Source organism: Camellia sinensis, chromosome 4 (genome assembly GCF_055761805.1).
Source record: "Camellia sinensis isolate YWXY chromosome 4, ASM5576180v1, whole genome shotgun sequence".
In the NCBI taxonomy this organism is placed as follows: domain Eukaryota; kingdom Viridiplantae; phylum Streptophyta; class Magnoliopsida; order Ericales; family Theaceae; genus Camellia; species Camellia sinensis.
The window spans coordinates 220,371,443-220,395,164 of NC_138964.1; positions in this window are offsets into that span (position 1 = coordinate 220,371,443).

Here is a 23,722-nt window from a genome sequence, read left to right on the forward strand (position 1 = left end):
AATTGATAAATAATTTATAAAAATTAATTTCGTGGTCTACAGATAAAGATAAAGATTAACTAATTGATTTACAAAAAAAAATTAAAATAATAAAATTTAGATAAATATAAGATTTGTTAATCTATATCTATTAAAAACATATCTATCTAAATCTTTATTTTGGTTTACTTATATTTTTTTTCTCCTTTTATCACATATTATATTTTTTTATTTTAAATTTTTTATCTGGTGAAATACTCTTATCTATAACTTCTTATCTCCTCTTAACTTACCCCTTATCATTTTTATTATTTGTTATTATCTACCAAGTGATAAAGATATATATAAAAAAAGAATGGTTGGCTATGAATAAGAAGAGTATTAATAATTAAATAATAAAAGCTGTATGGGAAAATGCAATACAAAAATCTCACAAAGTTATTTTCCGTCACTATATTTATCCAAGGTAATAATTTGATATTCTTTCTTTTAATTTTTAAAAATAGTTTACATTAGATCATTGCTATGTGTTTTTTCTTTTTCTTTCTTTTTATTTTTTTATAAGATTGTCATTTGTTATAGTACTAGGGTATGCCCGTGCCTAAAGGCACGATGTAAATAATTTTAAGATTAAAATGCAGTTATAATTTTTACGTATTATGTTGAAATTTATAAAGTTTGTGTCATTTTTTTATAAAGATACTGAAAAAAATATATTGAAATATTTTTCTTCTTAAAGAACTTATGCATGTGAGCATGAATTTAGATGCTATTAACCTAATAAATAGGAATTTCTATATGTTTATATGTGTACACTTAAAAAGCTTACAAATTTATTAGAATCTATTACTTAAGATGTTGGATTTGGAGTATGAAATTAATTAATTTTTTTTGTCCATATCATCATGTGGACCCCTAAAAAGAATAATCAATTATAGAGGCAAAGAACTATATAATGTTCGTGAGTTTTTGGAGCTAAAATGGAGAAAACAATTTTTTTTTCTTACTATTCCAAATTGGGCTGAGTCATAGCAACTTACTAACAACACTGCATGGACATGGACTTCACACCCACTTAAAAATTATTAACATGACTCTGAAAAAAGGGAGTTGCTATGACTCTGAAAAAACCAAATTAATGGCTGAATATTGGAAGTAAATAACCATAAGCACAGAGCCAACACATTGAAATTGCAGTTAATATTCGACAGCAGGAATTCAAAAAATCTATAGCATGGGCCCAACACACTGAGAGAAAGGAGGAGAGACAAAAATTGGTACAAAACATAGCAAAGCAACAACTGATTTTGGTGATAAAAAACAGAGCAGCCGTAGTGACTATATAGCGATCCCAGTTTCCCTTTTCATTGGTTGTTGTGTACATCTCGTTTACATCCTTTACTCTTTGTATTTGAGTCTTGGGTTGTGTTGGGCAGGTGTATAACAGGTTGGTTGAGCTTAGGAACCAAGTGTAGTTGCCCAGATTTTGGCCTTCACGCTCGAGCGAGGATTTTGACGCTCGAGCGGGCCCTTCGTTGTTGTCTGTCCGCTCGAGCGGGGTTTCCGAAGCTCAAGCGTAGTTTTCCATCTTCCAGTATCTCCTCTGCAGTGTTGTGCCCTCGAGCGGGAGTTTTGATGCTCGAGCGGGATGTTGTGTGTGAAGCTCGAGCGGGAAGGTTTGACGCTCGAGCGGAGGCCTGGTTCTGTAAAAGTTCTGGGAGTGTGTATCCGCCGCTCGAGCGGGATTGTTGACGCTCGAGCGGGAGTCTGTGAGTGACGCTCGAGCGGGGAGTTTGACGCTCGAGCAGGGCGACTGGGTTAAAGCTCCGTGTTTTGGCTTTTTAAATCACTTTTTCACATTCATTTCTCTCTCTTACTTTTCCAAAAACACCATTGTTGAGCTTCTCACTCTAGAGCTCTACCTTCTCTCTAGGTATTGATCTAGTAGGAGTGATTTCCTCACCTTTGCCCTTTGTAAAAGTTGTGTTGATCGTTGATGGCTTCATTTTGATCCGTGAATCTTGGAGTTTGGAGCATTTTAGTTTTCTACATCTTCTCCTCTTGGGCTCCGAAATTGAGGTAGGGATTCCTACTCACTTTTATGGTCTTTAACATAGATTTTTGGTGATTTTGATTAAGTGTTGAAGTTGGGAAATTTTGGGACTTAGGGTTTCAAAATGTCAAAGAGGGTTTTATTATTTTGATTCTAAAATGAGTATTTTGAGTTTCAAAATAGCGATATTGATGTTGATTGTTGATATATGGGCCATTGGGTCGATATTGGAAAATGGGGGAGAAAGCCCTAATTCGTTATGTAAATTAATTGGTATAATTAATTTGGGGAAAATGTTGATATTTGGAATTGAGTTGGAAATAATGAAGTTGACTCAGTATATGGTAGAATAGTAGAGTTGGATTTTGTTAATCGCCCATTTTTGAAAACATTGATATTTTATCTGTTAGAGCTTTTATTATCTGTTTAGAAATAACTGCTTGGGCTACCGGTGGAGGGTAGTTTTGATTGTTGTAGACAATGCATGATGATTAGGCAAACTAAAACTAATCAATTGGATATGTCATAGAGTATGACGGTTGATAGAATACATTAATGTTATGCATTGATTGATTGTGTATATGACCTTTGTGTATATATGCATTGTGTGTGTGGGAGGAGATAGGGGATGTACTCCACGGTTTAGGGGAAGATAGGGGATAGACCTCTAAACCGGATGTTGTGTGAGAGGAGATAGGGGATGGACTCCACTGATACAGCTCATATGCTTGTCAGATAATGTGTTGATACAGCTCATATGCTTGTCATTGGAAGTGTTGATACAGCTCATATGCTTGTCATGGGAAGTGTTGATATAGCTAATATGCATATCTGTTGAAATGTGGATATAGCTTGTATGCTTATCTGTTGAGATATTGATATAACCTGTGTGTTTATCTATTGTAACAAAATGGAAAACGTTTAATATGAGTCTTGGTCTCATATAGGTGGTTGGCCAGGTTCTGAGCCATTGATGGAAATTGTGAAATTGATAAGAAATGGAAATAGATTATGAATTGGTTTATGGAAATTGAACACTTAATGTCTTAGTCATTGCTCATACTGTGTTTAGCATATCTCTACTGGGCTGTGGCTCACCCTATATGGGAATATCATTTTCAGGTACAGGTAGCATGCCACCTCCAAGGACATAGCTTGGGAGGCTAGAGGCGGACACACTTTTGTTGTCTTATTTCTTTTTGATGTATTACATGTAAATTCAAGCCAAGGGCTTAATGTGTAAATGAGTTAGTACTCTTTTATTGTAACCAAGTGTTAACTTGGAAAGCTGTAAGCCCTTAGGGCATTTGCTTTTGTCGTTAACATGTAATACTTTTTGTAATGGAATTCTAATGAATAGAAGAATGTGGAGTTTTTATATATCAATGCATGTCTCTACTGATGGGTTTAAATGTTATTATTTTGAGGGCGTTACAACTTGGTATCAAAGCGTACCGGGTTCGAATACTTTGGGTACGTGGGAAGTGATTAGGATCACAATGGGTTTGTCTCGCTTGATAGAGACTTAGATGTAGTGTCATATGCTATGTGCTTAATTGATAACATGCTTATGTGACTATGTGGGTATGGAATGTAGTTTCTAGGATGTTGATTGGATCCTTGGGTTGCTGGGAGTCTTGTTGGAAAAGCACTTGATCAATGCTGTTTCTAATCGGAACTCTAGTAACGCCTCGGGACTATCATTATCCGGAAATGAAATTCGTAAATGCTTATGTGTTTATGTGCTTATGTGGAGTGAATTACAGTTGTCCATACATTAGAACGCGAGTGTTATAGCTTCGGCACATTTGTGAATGTGCTAATAGTCTTGGTTACCTTTATTAGGATGTCAGGACGAGGGCGTGGTAGGCGTGGTAGGCGTGGCAGGCAGGAGGTACCTGTACCGGATGACGTTCCGGCAGTGCAGGAGGGAGTTGGTCAGGCCAATGTGGCCGAGCCAGTGGGTCAGCAGGCTATGGGCGCCTTGGCCCGAGAGATAGCGGGAGCTTTGGGTATTCTCAGAGCTGAGAATCAGGTTGCTGAGGCAGGGCCTTCTTTCCTGAAGAGGGAATTCTTCCGATCTAACCCGGACGAGTTTGTTGGGGATCAAAAGGAGCCACTTAAGGCTGACGAGTGGTTGGAACAAATAGAGAAGACGTTCGAGATGCTTGGCATCGAGGACGGGGCTTTGAAGGTGACCTTGGCATCCTTCCAGCTGAAGGGAGATGCGGGTCAGTGGTGGAAGTATGAGAAGGGCAGTGTTGGTGGTGCATGGGAGGCATTTGTGAATGCTTTCCAGGAGAAGTTCTTGTCTTCAGTTGCTAGAGAGAAGCTGAGAGAGCAGTTTTGCCAGCTTAGACAGCAAGGCTTGTCTGTGGCCGAGTTTGAGGCTACCTTTACTAGTCTGTCCAGGTTTGCACCTGAATTGGTGGCGTCTGAGGAACGCCGTTGCTTTGAGTTTGAGCGGAAGTTGAGGCGGGGCCTCAAGTTGAGGGTTGGTGGATCCTTCATTCGGGAGTATAAACATTTGGTGGATGCGGCAGCTCATATGGAGCTCATGATGCAGGAGGAGGATGAGGGGCAGAGAGGCTCCAAGAGGAGCCAAGATGGTCAGGGTGATGGCAGGAGACAGAGGGGTTCCAACCCTCAGCAGTCTCTGGGTGGTGTGGCTAGATCGACCTTTCCAGTACCGAGTGCGGGCTCAGGGAGAGTTAGTCAGGGAGGCTTGACTTGTTTTGCGTGTGGCCAGCTGGGTCACAAGTCGTCAGTTTGCCCACAGAAAGGAGGGGGTCAGCGAGCTGCTTCTTCTTCAGCTAGACCTCAGGGCCAGAGTCAGGGCAGGGGCCAGCCTTTGTCTTGCTATCAGTGTGGTCAGCATGGGCACCTGAAGAGGTATTGCCCACAGTTGAGTGCTACTTCGAGAGCGTCTGGTTCTAGGCAGACGCAGAGTTATCAGCCAGCTCAGTCTGTGCAGGCCTCGAGGGCCAATCCGGGAGCTTCGTCATCCCAGTCTGTGCAGCAGTCATTTGCTCCTAGAGGTGAGCAGATAGATCAGGGGCCTACAGGGCGCGTGTATGCTGTTACCGCGCAGGACCTAGTACCGGCTCCATCAGTAGTGAGAGGTACTTTTCTGTTTTGCAACTCGGTTGCTAGTGTGTTGATTGACACGGGAGCATCTCATTCTTTTGTATCTGCTGCATTTGCATCCGTTTTGGAGTTGGAGTTGGCACAGTTAGCATCCCCTATTTGTGTAGTATCGCCTATTGGTGGTGAGTTGATCTTGAAACAAGGTGTTAGAGGTTGTGATATAGAGGTCGCCGACCATAGGCTTCCTTTTCCTTTTGTTGTCATGCCCATGAAGGGTTTTGATGTTATTTTGGATATGGACTGGCTATCGTCATACCGGGCTGTTATCGATTGCTACCGCCAGAGGGTCACGTTATGTACCTTGAGCGGGGAGTGGTTCCATTTCTTGGGAGACCGGGTTGGTAGTGTTTTGCCACTGGGGTATGATTCGCGAGGGCGGAGTGAGCTTAATGGTCTACTTGCTAGCTTTGATAGTGGTGAGTGTAGTGAGACCCAACTTGTGTTGCCGAGGGTGGTTTGTGAGTATTCGGATGTTTTTCCTGAAGACCTTATTAGTTTGCCACCTCATCGAGAGATAGAGTTCTCTATTGATCTAGTGCCCGGCACGCCGCCGATTTCTATGGCACCTTATCGTTTTGCCCCAACCGAGTTGAGTGAGTTGAAGATTCAGCTCCAGGAGTTGCTAGATAAAGGTTTTGTTCGCCCTAGTGTTTCACCGTGGGGAGCACCAGCTCTCTTTGCTAAGAAGAAAGATGGTGCCTTGAGATTGTGTATCGACTACCGAAAGTTGAATCGGGCTACGGTCAAGAATAAGTACCCTATGCGCCGTATAGATGATTTGTTTGACCAGTTGAAGGGTTCCCGTTGTTTCTCTAAGATAGACTTGAGATCGGGTTACCACTAGTTGAGGGTCAGGGAGGAGGATATCCCGAAGACGGCATTCCGTACACGGTATGGCCATTATGAGTTTCTGGTGATGCCATTTGGGCTTACCAATGCACCGGCAGTCTTTATGGACTTGATGAACCGGATCTTCCGGGAATTCTTAGATCGATTTGTGGTCGTTTTCGTGGACGACATTCTTATCTATTCGCCTTCTAAGGAGGAGCACGAGCCACACTTGAGAGTAGTGCTTGAGTTACTTAGAGCCCATAGGCTGTACGCCAAGTTTGGGAAGTGTGAGTTCTGACTGGGAGAAGTCAAGTTCTTAGGCCATGTAGTATCCGGAAAAGGGGTGTCTGTTGATACGTGCAAGGTTGAGGCAGTGCAAGATTGGGCACAGCCTAAGAGTGTGTTTGAGATCTGCAGTTTTCTGGGATTATCTGGGTATTACCGTCGGTTTGTGAAAGATTTCTCCAGGCTAGCTTCGCCGTTAACTAGATTGACACGGAAAGGGGTCAAGTTTGTGTGGAATGAGGCTTGTGAGAAGTCGTTCCAAGAGTTGAAGGTTAGATTGACCACCGCTCCGATTTTGATTATTCCGGAGAGAGGGTTGGGTTATGCGGTTTATTGTGATGCCTCACGAGAGGGTTTGGGTTGTGTGTTAATGCAAGAGGGGAAAGTGGTAGCTTATGGCTTACGTCAGTTGAAAATTCACGAGAAGAATTACCCTACTCACAACCTAGAGTTAGCAGCCGTGATCTTTGCCTTGAAAATTTGGAGGCACTACCTGTATGGTGAGAGGTTTGAGGTGTTCTCGGACTACAAGAGTTTGAAGTACCTGTTTACCCAGAGGGACTTGAATTTGAGGCAGAGGAGATGGATGGAGTTCATTGAGGACTACGATTTTGAGTTGCACTATCACCCGGGAAAGGCCAATGTTGTGGCCGATGCCCTTAGTAGAAAATCCATTAGTGATGTAGCTTGTATAGCCATCCGGGAATGGGAGATGTTGGGTACACTTGGCGAGTTTGATTTGCATCTAGGTGAATCTGTTGAGGCTGCGGCCTTGTTTTCTGTTGTTGCGCAGCCTACACTTGTGACTAAAGTGTTAGAGGCACAGAGAGGTGACCTTGAAGTAGAATCCCTCCGAGAGAAGATCTCAAGTGGGAAGGTGGAGAAGGGTTTGTCGGTGTATCCCGACCAGAGTGTGAGATACCGAGACCGTTTGTTTGTGCCGGAGTCTTGCCGAGGGGAGGTACTCTGAGAGTTCCATCATTCGCGCCTTGCGGTGCATCCGGGAGGCACTAAGATGTATCATGATTTGGGTCGCCAGTTTTGGTGGCGAGGTATGAAGAGGGATGTAGCAGTTTTCATGTCGAAGTACCTTACTTGTCAGCAAGTGAAGGCCGAGCATCAGAGGCCAGCGGGTTTGTTGCAACCCTTGCCTATTACCGAGTGGAAGTGGGAGCATGTCACCAGCGGGGTAGTGATGTTATTTGGGTGGTTGTAAACCGGTTGACTAAGTCGGCGCACTTTACTCCCATGCGTGTGAGAGATTCGGTAGATCATCTCGTCGACTTGTATATTCGGGACGTAGTGAGATTGCACGGGGTCCCAGTGACGATCGTCTCAGATAGAGATCATCGTTTTACTGCTAGGTTGTGGCAGAGTTTGCAGAGTGCCTTGGGCACTAAGTTGACCTTTAGTACGGCTTATCACCCTCAGACTGACGGGCAGTCCGAGCGTACTATTCAGATCCTTGAGGATATGCTTCGGGGTTGTGTCATTGACTTTAGTGGGACGTGGGAGAGGCATTTACCATTGGTGGAGTTCGCCTACAACAACAGTTTTCAGTCGAGTATCGGTATGGCACCGTTTGAGGCCTTGTATGGCCCACCGTGTAGGTCTCCAGTTTGTTGGGCCGAGGTGGGTGATACACCTTTGTTAGGTCCGGAGTTGGTTAGGGAGACGACGGAGAAAGTTGAACTTATCCGTAGGAGGCTTGTTACAGCCCAGAGTCGTTAGAAATCTTATGCTGACCATAGGAGGAGGCCTTTGGCGTTTGAGATAGATGATCATGTCTTTCTGAAGATATCACCTAGGCGGGGGTTGATGAGGTTTGGGAAGAGTGGGAAGTTATCCCCTCGATTTATTGGTCCCTTTGAGATCCTTGAGAGGATTGGGGAAGTTGCTTATCGTTTAGCGTTGCCGCCACAGTTGTCCGGAGTTCATGACGTATTTCATGTGAGTATGCTTCGGAAGTATGAGCCGGATCCATCGCATGTGTTAGATTGGACCGACTTAGAGGTAGATGAGGATGCCTCGTATGAGGAGAGACCGGTTCGGGTCTTGGATAGGCGGGATCAAGTCCTGCGTGGCAAGACCATCCCTTTGGTAAAGGTTTTGTGGAAACATCACGGAGTGGAGGAAGCCACTTGGGAACGTGAGTTGGAGGTTCGCGAGAAATATCCGAACTTGTTTATTGATGAGTAATCTTGTATTTAGATTTTGTAATGTTGTTGGACTTAAGAGCTTTATATATGTCTTAAGTTGTAAAACATTGGTAATGTTTTGGTTAAATGGGAGTATGTTGTAGAACTTACCTTGATATGGGAGTTGTTTATGATACTGCATATGTTGGCTATATTGTAGAATTGGAGTTGTATCATGTATATTGATTATGATATGAACTGTGAACCATGTATGTTGGGAATGGTTGGAAATGGAAGAAAATTGCATGTTGATAATGCACTTGTAATATATGTTGTGAAATGCCTCTTGAAAAGAGATGGAATTGACCGGTAATGGGTCGGGTTATCTAATATTATGTTGTAATATTGTTGAGAATGGAGAAAACCTGTTTTTGAAAAACTTGTGTTTAATTTCGGGGATGAAATTCTTTAAGGGGGGGAGGTTATAGCGATCCCGGTTTCCCTTTTCATTGGTTGTTGTGTACATCTCGTTTACATCCTTTACTCTTTGTATTTGAGTCTTGGGTTGTGTTGGGCAGGTGTATAACAGGTTGGTTGAGCTTAGGAACCAAGTGTAGTTGCCCAGATTTTGGCCTTCACGCTCGAGCGAGGATTTTGACGCTCGAGCGGGCCCTTCGTTATTATCTGTCCGCTCGAGTGGGGTTTCCGAAGCTCGAGCGTAGTTTTCCATCTTCCAGTATCTCCTCTGTAGTGTTGTGCGCTCGAGCGGGAGTTTTGACGCTCGAGCGGGATGTTGTGTGTGAAGCTCGAGCGGGGAGGTTTGACGCTCGAGCGGAGGCCTGGTTCTGTAAAAGTTCTGGGAGTGTGTATCCGCCGTTCGAGCGGGATTGTTGACGCTCGAGCGGGAGTCTGTGAGTGACGCTCGAGCGGGGCGACTGGGTTAAAGCTCCGTGTTTTGGCTTTTCAAATCACTTTTTCACATTCATTTCTCTCTCTTACTTTTCCAAAAACACCATTGTTGAGCTTCTCACTCTAGAGCTCTACATTCTCTCTAGGTATTGATCTAGTAGGAGTGATTTCCTCACCTTTGCCCTTTGTAAAAGTTGTGTTGATCGTCGAGGGCTTCGTTTTGATCCGTGAATCTTGGAGTTTGGAGCATTTTAGTTTTCTACATCTTCTCCTCTTGGGCTCCGAAATTGAGGTAGGGATTCCTACTCACTTTTATGGTCTTTAACATAGATTTTTGGTGATTTTGATTAAGTGTTGAAGTTGGGAAATTTTGGGACTTAGGGTTTCAAAATGTCAAAGAGGGTTTTATTATTTTGATTCTAAAATGAGTATTTTGAGTTTCAAAATAGCGATATTGATGTTGATCGTTGATATATGGGCCATTGGGTTGATATTGGAAAATGGGGGAGAAAGCCCTAATTCGTTGTGTAAATTAATTGGTATAATTAATTTGGGGAAAATGTTGATATTTGGAATTGAGTTGGAAATAATGAAGTTAACTCATTATATGGTAGAATAGTAGAGTTGGATTTTGTTAATCGCCCATTTTTGAAAACATTGATATTTTATCTGTTAGAGCTTTTATTATCTGTTTAGAAATAACTGCTTGGGCTACCGGTGGAGGGTAGTTTTGATTGTTGTAGACAATGCATGATGATTAGGCAAACTAAAACTAATCAATTGGATATGTCATAGAGTATGACGGTTGATAGAATACATTAATGTTATGCATTGATTGATTGTGTATATGACCTTTGTGTATATATGCATTGTGTGTGTGGGAGGAGATAGGGGATGTACTCCACGGTTTAGGGGAAGATAGGGGATAGACCTCTAAACCGGATGTTGTGTGGGAGGAGATAGGGGATGGACTCCACTGATACAGCTCATATGCTTGTCAGATAATGTGTTGATACAGCTCATATGCTTGTCATTGGAAGTGTTGATACAGCTCATATGCTTGTCATGGGAAGTGTTGATATAGCTAATATGCATATCTGTTGAAATGTGGATATAGCTTGTATGCTTATCTGTTGAGATATTGATATAACCTGTGTGTTTATCTATTGTAACAAAATGGAAAACGTTTAATATGAGTCTTGGTCTCATATAGGTGGTTGGCCAGGTTCTGAGCCATTGATGGAAATTGTGAAATTGATAAGAAATGGAAATGGATTATGAATTGGTTTATGGAAATTGAACACTTAATGTCTTAGTCATTGCTCATACTGTGTTTAGCATATCTCTACTGGGCTGTGGCTCACCCTATATGGGAATATCATTTTCAGGTACAGGTAGCATGCCACCTCCAAGGACATAGCTTGGGAGGCTAGAGGCGGACACACTTTTGTTGTCTTATTTCTTTTTGATGTATTACATGTAAATTCAAGCCAAGGGCTTAATGTGTAAATGAGTTAGTACTCTTTTATTGTAACCAAGTGTTAACTTGGAAAGCTGTAAGCCCTTAGGGCATTTGCTTTTGTCGTTAACATGTAATACTTTTTGTAATGGAATTCTGATGAATAGAAGAATGTGGAGTTTTTATATATCAATGCATGTCTCTACTGATGGGTTTAAATGTTATTATTTTGAGGGCGTTACAAACTATATCATGGGGGTTGCTGCCACAAAGAGAAGGCAAAAGAGGGACTATAATTGGCCCTGGTAGGCGAAGATGGCAGGTTTCCTCAAGCAACATTTGAGATGGTGAGAGATTCATCTAGTTCAGGAGTGGCTAGTGTGATGTTGAGTTTGAGCCAAATAAAGATTATATATTGTTTTGGTGTATGTCAGACACCAAATAAATTATATACCTAGACAAATATCTTGACAGTAAACACATTGAGCATAATTTTTGTGTCTCATAATATATATGCATGCTCACATATCATCATCTGGACCAACTATTCAATTAATGATAAATATTCATGAAATGATAAAAATTGAATGTGAGCATGAAATGATAAAAATTCACTTAATTGAATATTCATCTAATGATAAAAATTGTCTCTCATAACATCTAAATTCATGCTCACATCCATATATATTATTGGAAAAACATATTGAGCAGAATTTTTGGAAAAACATAAAAATTGTCTCTCATAACAGTAAACACATTGAGCAGAATTTTTGTCCCTCATAATATATATGCATGCTCACATATCATCATCTAGACCAACTATTCAATTAATGATAAATATTCATGGAATGATAAAAATTGAATGTGAGCATGAAATGATAAAAATTCACTTAATTGAATATTCATGTAATGATAAAAATTGTCTCTCATAACATCTAAATTCATACTCACATCCATATATATTATTGGAAAAAACATATTGAGCAGAATTTTTGGAAAAACATAAAAATTGTCTCTCATAACAGTAAACACATTGAGCAGAATTTTTGTCTTTCATCACTAATGCAAACAGTTGACAGTAATAAAAAATTGAATTTTTAATTACAGAATAAAAAAACATTGAGCATAATTTTTGGTGATTTTGGTGACAAAAAACAGTAATAAAAACATTTAGCAGAATTTTTGGTGATTTTGGTGATAAAAAACATAGCCTTTGCAACTACTCTTTAACAAAAGAAAAAAACAGTTTTTTTCTTTTGTTATTTCTTTAACAGAGCAACAAAAGAGATAAAAAAACAAAGCAGTTGGGTCAATATCAACTATTTTTTCTTTAACAAAGCAACTATTTTCTTTAACAAAACAGAACAGTTGGCTCAATAGAAAAGAAAAAAATTAACCCGTATATATCAGTTGGCTCAATATCAAAGCAAAGCAATAACAAAAGAAATAACAAAAGCTGAGAGAGGAAAACGAGTGATGTCGAGCAACCAAACGTTACCAAAGCATTGAGCAGCCGAGCAGAAAAAAATAAGAACCAAAGTAATAAACTAACCGAGCAGCCGAGCAGGATGTCGAGCAGCCGAAGTGAATAGCCGAGCAACCAAAGTGATGTCACAGCCGGAGTGAACAACGGTGAGAGTGGTCAGAGTGATCCACAAAAGCTCTGATGAAGGAAAAAGCTGAGAGAGGAAAAAAAAATTCAAGAAGAAGAACAATTACCCGAATCAATGAGAGAATACTAAAGTCATGTTTTCAATTAAGATAAAAATGAGAGAATACAGAAGTCATGTTTTCAATTACCCGACTCAGTTCTCTTGAACCCAGCAATCAAAGTCATGTTTTCAACACTAAATAATAATACTGAATTGGTTAAAGTCATGTTTTCAATAACTCTATTGAACCCAGCAGTTAAAAATACTTTTCCATATATTGGTCTGTACAGAATTTGTCTGATATAAATACTATGGATTTGTCTAATATAATCCCTATAACTAAATATATATATCATTTGTCTGAATTTCTTTGCAGAATTGGTTAAAGTCAGTGCAGAATTTCTTTTCCATATATCTATATCATCCAAATCTGTTGCAAATATATATATATCATTCAAATCTGCACACGCCCAGAAAACACCATAATAATCTGCATATCACTCGTGTAATCCAAATCTACACACACCCAATACAAAATCCAAACCGTATAACTCACCCGTATATACCAGTTGGTCCAATACAATAAGATAAACCCAAAAACACAAAAACAGAACAAAAAATGGAGATAGAGAGGGAAGGTAGATACTGAGGGGAGAGTTAGTGTAGAGTAGGAATGGGGAGACAGATGGTAGATAGAGAAGGAGATAGAGAAGGAAGGTAGATAGAGGGTATGGGAAGACAGATGGTAGATAGAGGGTATGGGGGAGACGGAGGATAGATACAGGCAAATGAAATGAAATGTGGGCGGGAACCACCCATTGATCTAAACATTTTAGACATCTCAGCCGTCCAAATTAAATGTATCTCTCAGACATTTGTATACATTTTCAAAAACCTTTGTGACTTATTATATAGATTAATCCATATCTAGATTAATACCAAATGTATCTCTCATAATTTTTGTTTGGAAAGATCTGTAGCTTATGCCTATGCCTAAAGGCACGATGTAATTCATAACCCATATCTAGATTAATCAGTGAGTGAAATTCTGTTGACCTCTACTACCCTTGCAAAGTTTCTAAATCCAAAAGCCCAAGTGTATGCCTAGAGGTCAGTGGGTAGTAGATCTTTGGGTACGCAAAATGTGAATATTAGCATGTACTGTTTTATACGTTCCTTTTCCCTCTGCTTGATGGTTATATTAAATTTGATTGTTGTCTTTTTCTTCTTTCCTTAAGAACTTCTTATAAGGAAAATAAAATTAAAAAAATTATATTCTATAATTTCCTTTTCATTTTTCGTTTTCTTCTCTTAAATGCAACATGGGTTCAAATTAGTGTTCATACAAATGCATTAGCATTTTGTAAAAAAGCTTACTTTAACATGGTTTAAAAAAATATTTCACAATCAGTCAAAAGAATTGAATAAATATTGGAAAAAGAAACTTTTTAAAAATGTACATAAAAAAGAGTATAGACACTATGCAATTCTTTAAAAAATCAATATTAAAAAAAAATGAATACATATTCGAAAAACAAACTTTTTAAAATGTTGAGAAACCATACCACGAGATACGCATGTTCCTTTCCTTTGCCAGAAGAGATAACATTTTTTGTCTCATTTGATATTGCTTTTGTGTTTTTCATTTGCATTTGCCTATAAAAAAAATAAGTAGAATATATTTATAAATTATTTATAAAATGAGAGGAAAATTCATGCGAAAATAAGTTACTTTTAGGCTTACCTCATGAAAGCGAATAGTATTAAGGTCACGCTCATCGCAGACAACAACATAAACATTTCTTTCTTGAAGAAATTGAATCTATATATACAAAAACTTTAGAGTGATAAGTAAACTTTATACACATAAATAAGGAAAAAAAAGTATTTCTTTTTTGATATTACGGTTCAGTGTAAGTCTCCATCCACGTATAAAGTATGAGAGAAAAAGCATTTATTAGAAGAAAATAGGCCTTACATTATAAATTAATAAATAAATAAATAGGCCTTACATTATAAGAGAGATACTAAAATTTATATGGAGGAAAAAAAAAATTACTTAACCAAAAATAGTGATATTGTCCATAATTGTTGTACTTCAACTGAAAAATGTTTGTTCCATTATATAATTTTAGACCCATCAATGATGAAATTAAAATCGAAGCACAACAATTTTTTAGAGATGAAATTAAAACCAAAATCAAAATCCGTTATAATCATAAGTATTATGAAGTTCACCATTTATCACTTAGAAGGTCCAAACATAAATTTATGTCAAAAAAATAAAACAAAATAAAAACTGTTTCATCAACCATTTTATAAGCAATAATGAAGTGTATCAGCCATTATAGTGAAGGCAACTAAAGCAAGTCATGGTGTAATGCATTCTTTATTTCACTATTTGATTCAATTTCTGAAGATGTTATACTGTGAATGAATAGTACTCATTTTCGAGGGTTTACATAATATAATCAAATAAATTCTCTCTTCAAACTTTAAAAAATAAAAAGTCTGTCAATCTTATTTTCCAAGAATTTCAGCTCATAACACTATTTGATTTCAGTTTTCAAAATTCACTTTTCAGAAAATTCTACTTTTTCGTTTTTCGTGTTTCTTTTGTTTTCATTGAATTTTTTTAATATCTTAACCATTTTAATATATTGGAAACTGAATGCATACATGTTTGAGGAACTAAACAGTGCATACATAAAAACTTGATAAAATACATAGATTGGCATATATAACATAACTAACAATATGAAAAACCCATTAAAAAACTTTGCAAATAAAGTGGGTGGAGTGGAGGAGATGAGGCCATTATACTTCTGATACAGGGCATCTGCCCTGAGTGGCATATGCATTCGAATGGATTTTCAAACTAAAAACATTTGGTTATAGTAATCAGATTTTGTAATATCTAACTTTCATTTATGATACAACCACAAAAAATCATTGTGACTTAGAGATGCATAATCTACGAAGAAAGGTGGCCAGTTAAAGGTGGAGTAGTTTCTTATCACTGGAAATATTACATCCAATAGTAAATAATAAAGGCGACTGGTACAAACTGGGATAAAATCTAGACCATTGTACCGTTTGAATTCTACGCTCCATTTGTTTCGACAAAAAGCGTTTTACTGGAAAAAAATTCCAAATTGTTTTCCGTACAAAACATTTTCCTATGGTTGAGACTTTCAAACTAATTTCCGTTGTTATATTAGTGGTACGATTAGTGGTTGTGGCAGTGGTAGTATAGTAGCATCGGTAAGATTTTCTCCGTCAACTTTTATTTTTCTTCGAACCCAACGCCAGAAAATACGAAAAAATGTTTTCCCTTGAAACAAACGGAGCGCTAAAATCAAGAATAATCCACCTTAGGATTGATGCTCAGCAAACTATCAAAAGCTCAAGGTTGGACCTTAGATGCAATTAGATGCAATTGAGCCGGTTTTGAAGAACAATACAATGACAAATTTTGTATAACCCAATAACCACATAAGCAGGTTTTGCATATGCATTCTAATGGATTTTCAAACTAAAAACATTTGGTTATAGTAATCAGATTTTGTAATATCTAACTTTCATTTATGATACAACCACAAAAAATCATTGTGACTTAGAGATGCATAATCTACGAAGAAAGGTGGCCAGTTAAAGGTGGAGTAGTTTCTTATCACTGGAAATATTACATCCAATAGTAAATAATAAAGGCGACTGGTACAAACTGGGATAAAATCTAGACCATTGTACCGTTTGAATTCTACGCTCCATTTGTTTCGACAAAAAGCGTTTTACAGGAAAAAAATTCCAAATTGTTTTCCGTACAAAACATTTTCCTATGGTTAAGACTTTCAAACTAATTTCCGTTGTTATATTAGTGGTACGATTAGTGGTTGTGGCAGTGGTAGTATAGTAGCATCGGTAAGATTTTCTCCGTCAACTTTTATTTTTCTTCGAACCCAACGCCAGAAAATACGAAAAAATGTTTTCCCTTGAAACAAACAGAGCGCTAAAATCAAGAATAATCCACCTTAGGATTGATGCTCAGCAAACTATCAAAAGCTCAAGGTTGGACCTTAGATGCAATTAGATGCAATTGAGCAGGTTTTGAAGAACAATACAATGACAAATTTTGTATAACCCAATAACCACATAAGCAGCAACTAATTAAAAAAGTGCAGAAATGTAAGTATCAGTATTTTTTTTTTCTCACATAATCAATTTGTCAAATAGTTGGTTCACATGACAAAGCAATAAATTGAGCAAGTTTTGAAGAACAATGCAATGTGCAAACCTTTTCAAAAGCAACAACTAATTTAAAAAAGTGCAGAAATGTGGGTATTGGTATTTTTTTTTCTCTCATAATCATTTTGTCAAACAGTTGGTTCACATGACAAAGCAGTGGTGTTCATACACTTAATGGTGATCTTCACCACAACCATATAGACAAACCAGTTCAAGAACAGGAAATAAACCTAGATTAAGAAAAAGAATAGCAACCCAAATTAATAAAGCATTCTAAAAAAAGAGGAAATAAAAATAAACCCCAAATTAAATGACCCACAAAGAACTGAAAATACCAAAAAAAAAGGAAGAGAGACCGACCTGAGGAGACTCTGTCTTCAGAACTGAGGAGAATGACAAAAGAATCAAAATGGGTAGCTTTTGCTTTTGAACAATGAAGTAAATACATATATGTGTGTGTATAAACATATGTATAACAAAATTGTATTCAAAATTATGAGAATGACACTCTAAATCGCTCATAACAACAGAATATACAAAACATCAAACTGTAAGCAACTCAAATCAACGGCTCGTTACTCGTGATTTGACAAAAGAATCAAAATGGGTAGTTTTGCTTTTATATATATGTGTGCATGAACATATGTACAGCAAAATTGTATCCAAAATTATGAGAACAACACTCTAAAATACATCATAACAATAGAATATACAAAATCTCAAACTATATTAAAAAAAAAACATATCATTCAATTACTATAAGACTTCTAAGCATGCCTTAAAGATATAATTATATGATTGTAGTGATGCATGAAAGTGGATAAAGTAGTAGTTCCTTGAAGAAGCTGGTCAGGAAGTGTAAACATACCTTGGGCAAATATAAGGATTAGAGAAGATGAGCTCGGAGAGTTCACACTGTACGAAATATTTATTTGAGACCCCTCATTCAATATATACACCCAATCATATAACAAAAAGAAAAAGAAAAGAATTTACTCCACTACCTTTGACTTGAATATTTATGTTGCATAACAAAATTAACTAACTTGCCTTGTAAAGATGAGCTGGGATATAGGTGCTCTGAGTTTCTGACCAAGTAGTTACAACATCACACGGTGGCTCTTTGTAAAATCCATATAGAATAGGTCCACTGTTTGCTTCATCTAATTGCTCCACCTGGTATATTTAACCAACCCAATTCAGGTACCGATCCCGAAAAATAACCATGAAAGAGAAGAGAATGAATGCTATCAAATTACCTTTATAGACTCCACAAATAGTGGATTAGGTGTTATTAGAAGAGAACAATTAGAGCCAAGTTGTAGATTGACAGCACCGTATACCCCCAAAATCAAAGTCATTGAAACTGAAATAAAAAAAAAAAACAGAACCCAACACCAAATTTAAGATCTATCAGACTTTCAAGCTTAACAACACAACCAGCATTCAAAAATCTATATTTAATAGCATTTCCAATCCTTCATCAAATTTGAAAAAAAAAATGCTAAAATCTGATCCACCCATTTCATCAAATCTATATCAAAATCGAGGGGGGGCAATTTTTTCACCAAAGCAAGGATGAGCGAAATCTTTCATCAAATTCTCAAAGTAGGTTGATTTGACAAAGGAATCAAAGTAGGTTGATTTTGCATTTGAAGAATTAAATAAATACAAACATAAAAGTTGTCACAACCCCAAACCGCCCCTAGTAGTTTGGTGCCGTGATGGCCAGTAATCCGAGATTACCGAAAGCCAACTTTCAAAATTCACACACAAACAGAGTATAATTATATATGGGGCTCACAAGTGCGGAAGCAAAAATCTTAAAATACAAATGGTCCATAAGAGCAGTGCGTAAGTTACATGGAATGGCATACAACTTTACATAATATTACAACTTGAATACAAACACAATAAAGTACAAAATACATTTTTTTACATCTTGATCAAAAGGCTTCTCCAGCCGACATGCGTACATTACAAGCATTACAAGCCGAGAAGCATAATTTTCAAGACTGCCGATGTAAATACAAGTTAAGTCGACATGACAAAAATCCAAAACAAACTTGCGAGTCACACCTAGGCGTCACCGCCTTCCTGCTCATCACCTACATATATATAGAGAGGGTGAGCTTGGATACTCAGTGAATGGTATAAGAAATAAAGGGGTTTGCATGACTGGTATTCAAGATCTTTATCAAACAATACATAACATAATTAGTGCAAGTCAAGGATGGATCAAGTCTATCTAGCAAATCTGCCAAGTTCCCAGGATGCTTACTAACATCATTATAATTCAAGTGATGACATTTCGGCAAACAAAACCCACGCGGTAAACCGTCAGTGGCGAGCAAGACAAGACAAGGCAAGACAAGGGAGATATCTCAATTCAGTGGTGTCATTGCATTATAGTCCCCAGACACTAAGGACTTGTGCTACTAATGCTTAGAGTCCCCCAGCACGTACGGACTTCCAAACTTTGTGCTACAAGTGCTTATAGTCCCTTAGCACGTACGGACTTCCAAGAATGTCATCAAAACAATATAAATATATTTTTCAATTAGGAATAACCATTCATGCTTACAAATACTTTCCAAAACGAAGCAAAACAAGACTTTATCAAAGCATTATAACATAGGTTTATTAAAAGTACCACTCACATAGTTCTTCAAACGTCGGGGTCGAGGTAAGTCCAAACCCTACAAACACATGGCAAGTCTATTGAATGCACTTTCAAGCAAGTTTCACATGCATGCAGATGATCTCGGCATTCCCCAAGACTAAGTCAAATCAAAACAAACACAATTCTTTATCACGGAAAAACATGCTGGGCGGCTACCAGGTCTAGGCCGAGGTTCTACATCCCCTGGCCGAGGTGTGGCCTCGATGGCCACATTCGAAGGAATGAAGTCGGGAAAAATCTGGGTTTCCTTTCCTTGAAGAACAAGATGAACATGAATATGAGGAAGATGAATGCAAAGATTGTGATTTGCTATTACTAAATCTGAGATTTCATGCTATGAGTTCAAAAACATGGACTTGGGTACCCATATTCAAGGATCTAGTGAGAACAAACACAAAAACACGAAACTTAATGCAACTTCCAGATCAAACAAGACTTTTCTTTCATGAACACATGAACACCATTTTCTCTTTCTAAAACCAACTTTAAATCGATGCATGACATGCAAGACGGTTTCGATCATGCAATGTAGCTAGATGATCAATAAGAATGACAAGAGTAAATCAAGAATCTAACCTCAATACGCGAATCTATGGTTTGATCTCTAGGAATCAAGCTCGAAACTCACTCTCTCACTCTAAACTTCTTCTTCCTCTTCTAGAGCTTCTCTCTCCTCACAAACAAAGACATATAGCAATGATACATTTCTAAGCCTGCTGGCTGACTTAACCCTCTACAGAGGCACGTGGCAGCGGCTGGTTGGTGCTACACAGAAAGGTGGCTGAGTGACAAGACAAAACTATGACAAAGTGTGTTCAACAAGCAAGACGGCATGGGCACTCTGGCGAGTAAGGACCTCGGCTAAGAAGAACAACACTTGACTAAGCTGTGCCACACCTTGACCTAGATGTGCCACACCTCGGTCTAGGTCATACCTCTTCGGGACAAGATCACTTAGGTGCAAAGGTAACATCTCGGCCTAGATGATTCACACCTCGGCCTTGGTGATGAACACCTCGGCCTAGATAATGACATCTCGGCCAATATGTCAGGGCGAAGGTGGAGGTCAAACAAAGTGGTTCCAAGGTAATCCTAGACGGAAGACGACTTCGGCTAAACTCACACCAAGCAAGGTACAAAACATACTGAAACACTTAAACGAACAAGGACAAGACTCGAAATGTAAGTTTACAAGACAAGATCACATGAATGCATATAAGTATGGTTAGGATAGCGTGAGGGTTATTACAAAAGTAGATTCAAAACTCTAAATCCCTCATAACAATAGAAAATTAAAAACATCGTGCTGTTCTCAGCAACTCAAATCAAAACCTAAAACTTACGGAATTGAACACTTTCCCAGAGTCTCCTTGGAAGGTGAGAGAACAATCGACTCTTTCCCAACAGCAGTCGAAAAATTGAACACCACAATGGCTTAATGCTAGGGAAACAGACACAGCCATCAGAGGTAAAAAAAAAACAAAGAGAAAAGGGGAGAGGCAGAAACAATTCTCCAGTTCAAAAACTAATGTAAGCAAAGAACTGAAGAACTTACCTCTGTTGAATTGAAGAGCAATGGGTTTGAAGGGAGCCAAGCGAAGCGAGAGGGGTGCGTGTGCGAAGGGTGGGTGATCTTCAATGGTGGCGGTCTAATAGCCAAAAACAAACACAGAGAGAGAAGGGGAGACGCAACACAACATTAAAAAACACTGAAATTACCTGAAGGATGGGTTTGAAGGGAGCCGAGCGAAGAGGGAGGGGTGCGAGTGCGAGTTCAAAGGAGACCGAGGAGGGTGGGTGTCGAGGAGCTGAGTTCAATGGCGGCGATGAGCGGAACTCAAAATTGGGAAAACTACCGAGGAAGGTGGGTGTCAATCTTCCTTTTCAGGTCTGTAGACGTGTTTGGCAGAAGTGGGAGAAAGAGAGATGAGCGTTTGGGCGGGAATCAAAGCTTCTTTTGAACCATTGATATTTATTAGAATTCATCTGAGCCTTTGAAATCAAATGTATCTCACATACATTTTATACATTTTCAAAAACCTTCTTCCCTTATTAAATAGATTTTTTCAATCCCATCTCTAAATTTTCTCTTTGAAATTTCTGTTTTTTTAATAATAAAGTTTAGAACTAATTTCTTATAAAATTTGTTTTCTTTGTGCTTATTTTATTGAAAGATTGAGACAAGTAAAACTTTCATATGATATATGAAATGAATGAATATAATACAAAGATGGTAGAGAAATACTACATATTTGTCAATATCTCTCTTTTATTATTAGTTGATTTATTAGATTATATTATCAATTTAGAGCCCACATGATTTAATTCAATGTCCATGACTTTAGTTATATTTGACCATTTTGTTGTTGAGTAACCTATATAAATTTTTTTTTGGGTATATAATGATTAAAGCTATCATTTGTTATATTTCTTCAAATACAATTCAAATAATTTGTCATCATTTTTTTTTTTATAAATAAAATGGATTAAACTATTTTCTTATATAATTTTTATAATCCTAGGAAATTCTTATCTTGATTTTTTTTTTTTAAATGTTGTAGAAACTATGCAAGTATTATTCAAGTTATGGAGAATGATTACTTACAAATTATAATTAAAAGCTGAGATTTATTCATAATTTGCTCCTACAATAATAATATAAATCATTGATTTAAAATAAGTAAATTTATGATAACTTATAAAATTTATTTCTTTTAATGCTTTGTTTTTGTTTTTTTTTTTTTGCATGACACTATAGTCTGATACAAATTATTTATGTTATCAAGTGATTGTAATACTATTATCCCAACAATCTTTATAATTAACAATTTTTTATGTATATCAAATTTTTGTTGTGAAATTTTGCAGATTAATTATTGTTAATATCAACCAAGATGGCCTAACATCATGACTTGCTGCTATTAAAATATAATTCAAGATTAGAATAATTTATATATCACACAAAATGTATATAGTTTATTTTTCCGTGCATCGCACAGGTTACCGCTAGTTCCATTAATATGTGGTTGTGATTCAAATTATAGTATATAGTATGTATTACATTCTTCAAATGTGCGTACAAAAATAAATCTGTAATCTAAATGTTTATCATCACAGGTTTTATTAGTTATTGATCACACTTAAAAGATGTGATATAAATATTATTAATCACACTTAAAAAAATGTGATCTAAATATTATTAATCACACTTAAAAGATGTGATCTAAATGTTGATTATCACAGGTTTTATTAGTTATTAATCACACGTAAAAGATGTGATCTAAATGTTATTAATCACACTTAAAAGATATGATCTAAATATTTATTATCACACTTAAAAGGTGTGATCTAAATATTATTAATCACACTTAAAATGTGTGATCTAAATATTTTTAATCACACTTAAAAGGTGTGATCTAAATGGTGTTAATCACACTTAAAAGATGTTATTAAAAAAAACCCCTTTTAATCACACTCCCAAAGATCACACTTTAATAAAACTTAAAAGGTGAGATTAAATAACATACATCACACAAAAAAAGTGTGATTTTTATCTGTTTTTGTAGTAGTGATTACTCAATCTTTCATACCAAGCTCTAGGAGCTTGTTTTAAGCCATATAAGGCTTTTGAAAATTTGAAAACATGATCCGGATATTTATGATTTTCAAAACCAGGAGGCTATTCAACATAAACTTCCTCCGAAATGTACCCATTAAAAAAAACACTTTTAGCATCCATTTGATATAATTTAAAATCTTTAAAATATGTAAAAGCAAGTAACATTCTAATAGTTTTAAGTCTAGCAACTGGTGCAAAAGTTTCATCAAAATCAATGCGTTCTTCTTGATTATAACCTTGGGCTACCAATCTAGCTCTATTTTCTAGTAACAACTTCGGATTTATCTATTTTATTTCGAAAAATCCATTTTGTACTAATAACAGAATGATCCTTAGGTCGAGGAGCTAAAAACCAAACTTCATTCCTTTCAAATTGATTTAATTCTTCTTGCATTGATAAAATCCAATTTTTATCATTTTCAGCTTCTAAAAATGATTTTGGTTCAATTTGTGAAACAAATGCTAAGTTACCACAAACATTTCTAACAGAGGAACGAGTTTTTATACCTTCCGCCGCATCACCTATGATGAGGTCTTTGGGGTGGCCATGAGCATACTTCCATTCTTTTGGTAAATTTGAGTCGTTTTCTGGAAGAGCATATATTTCTTAAAGTTTCTCCATTGTCATTTCTTCTTCATGTTCGCGTAGTGGATTTTCTTCATTTTCTTTTATATAAATGGTGTCTATGCTTGGTTGATTTTCTACAATATCATTACTTACA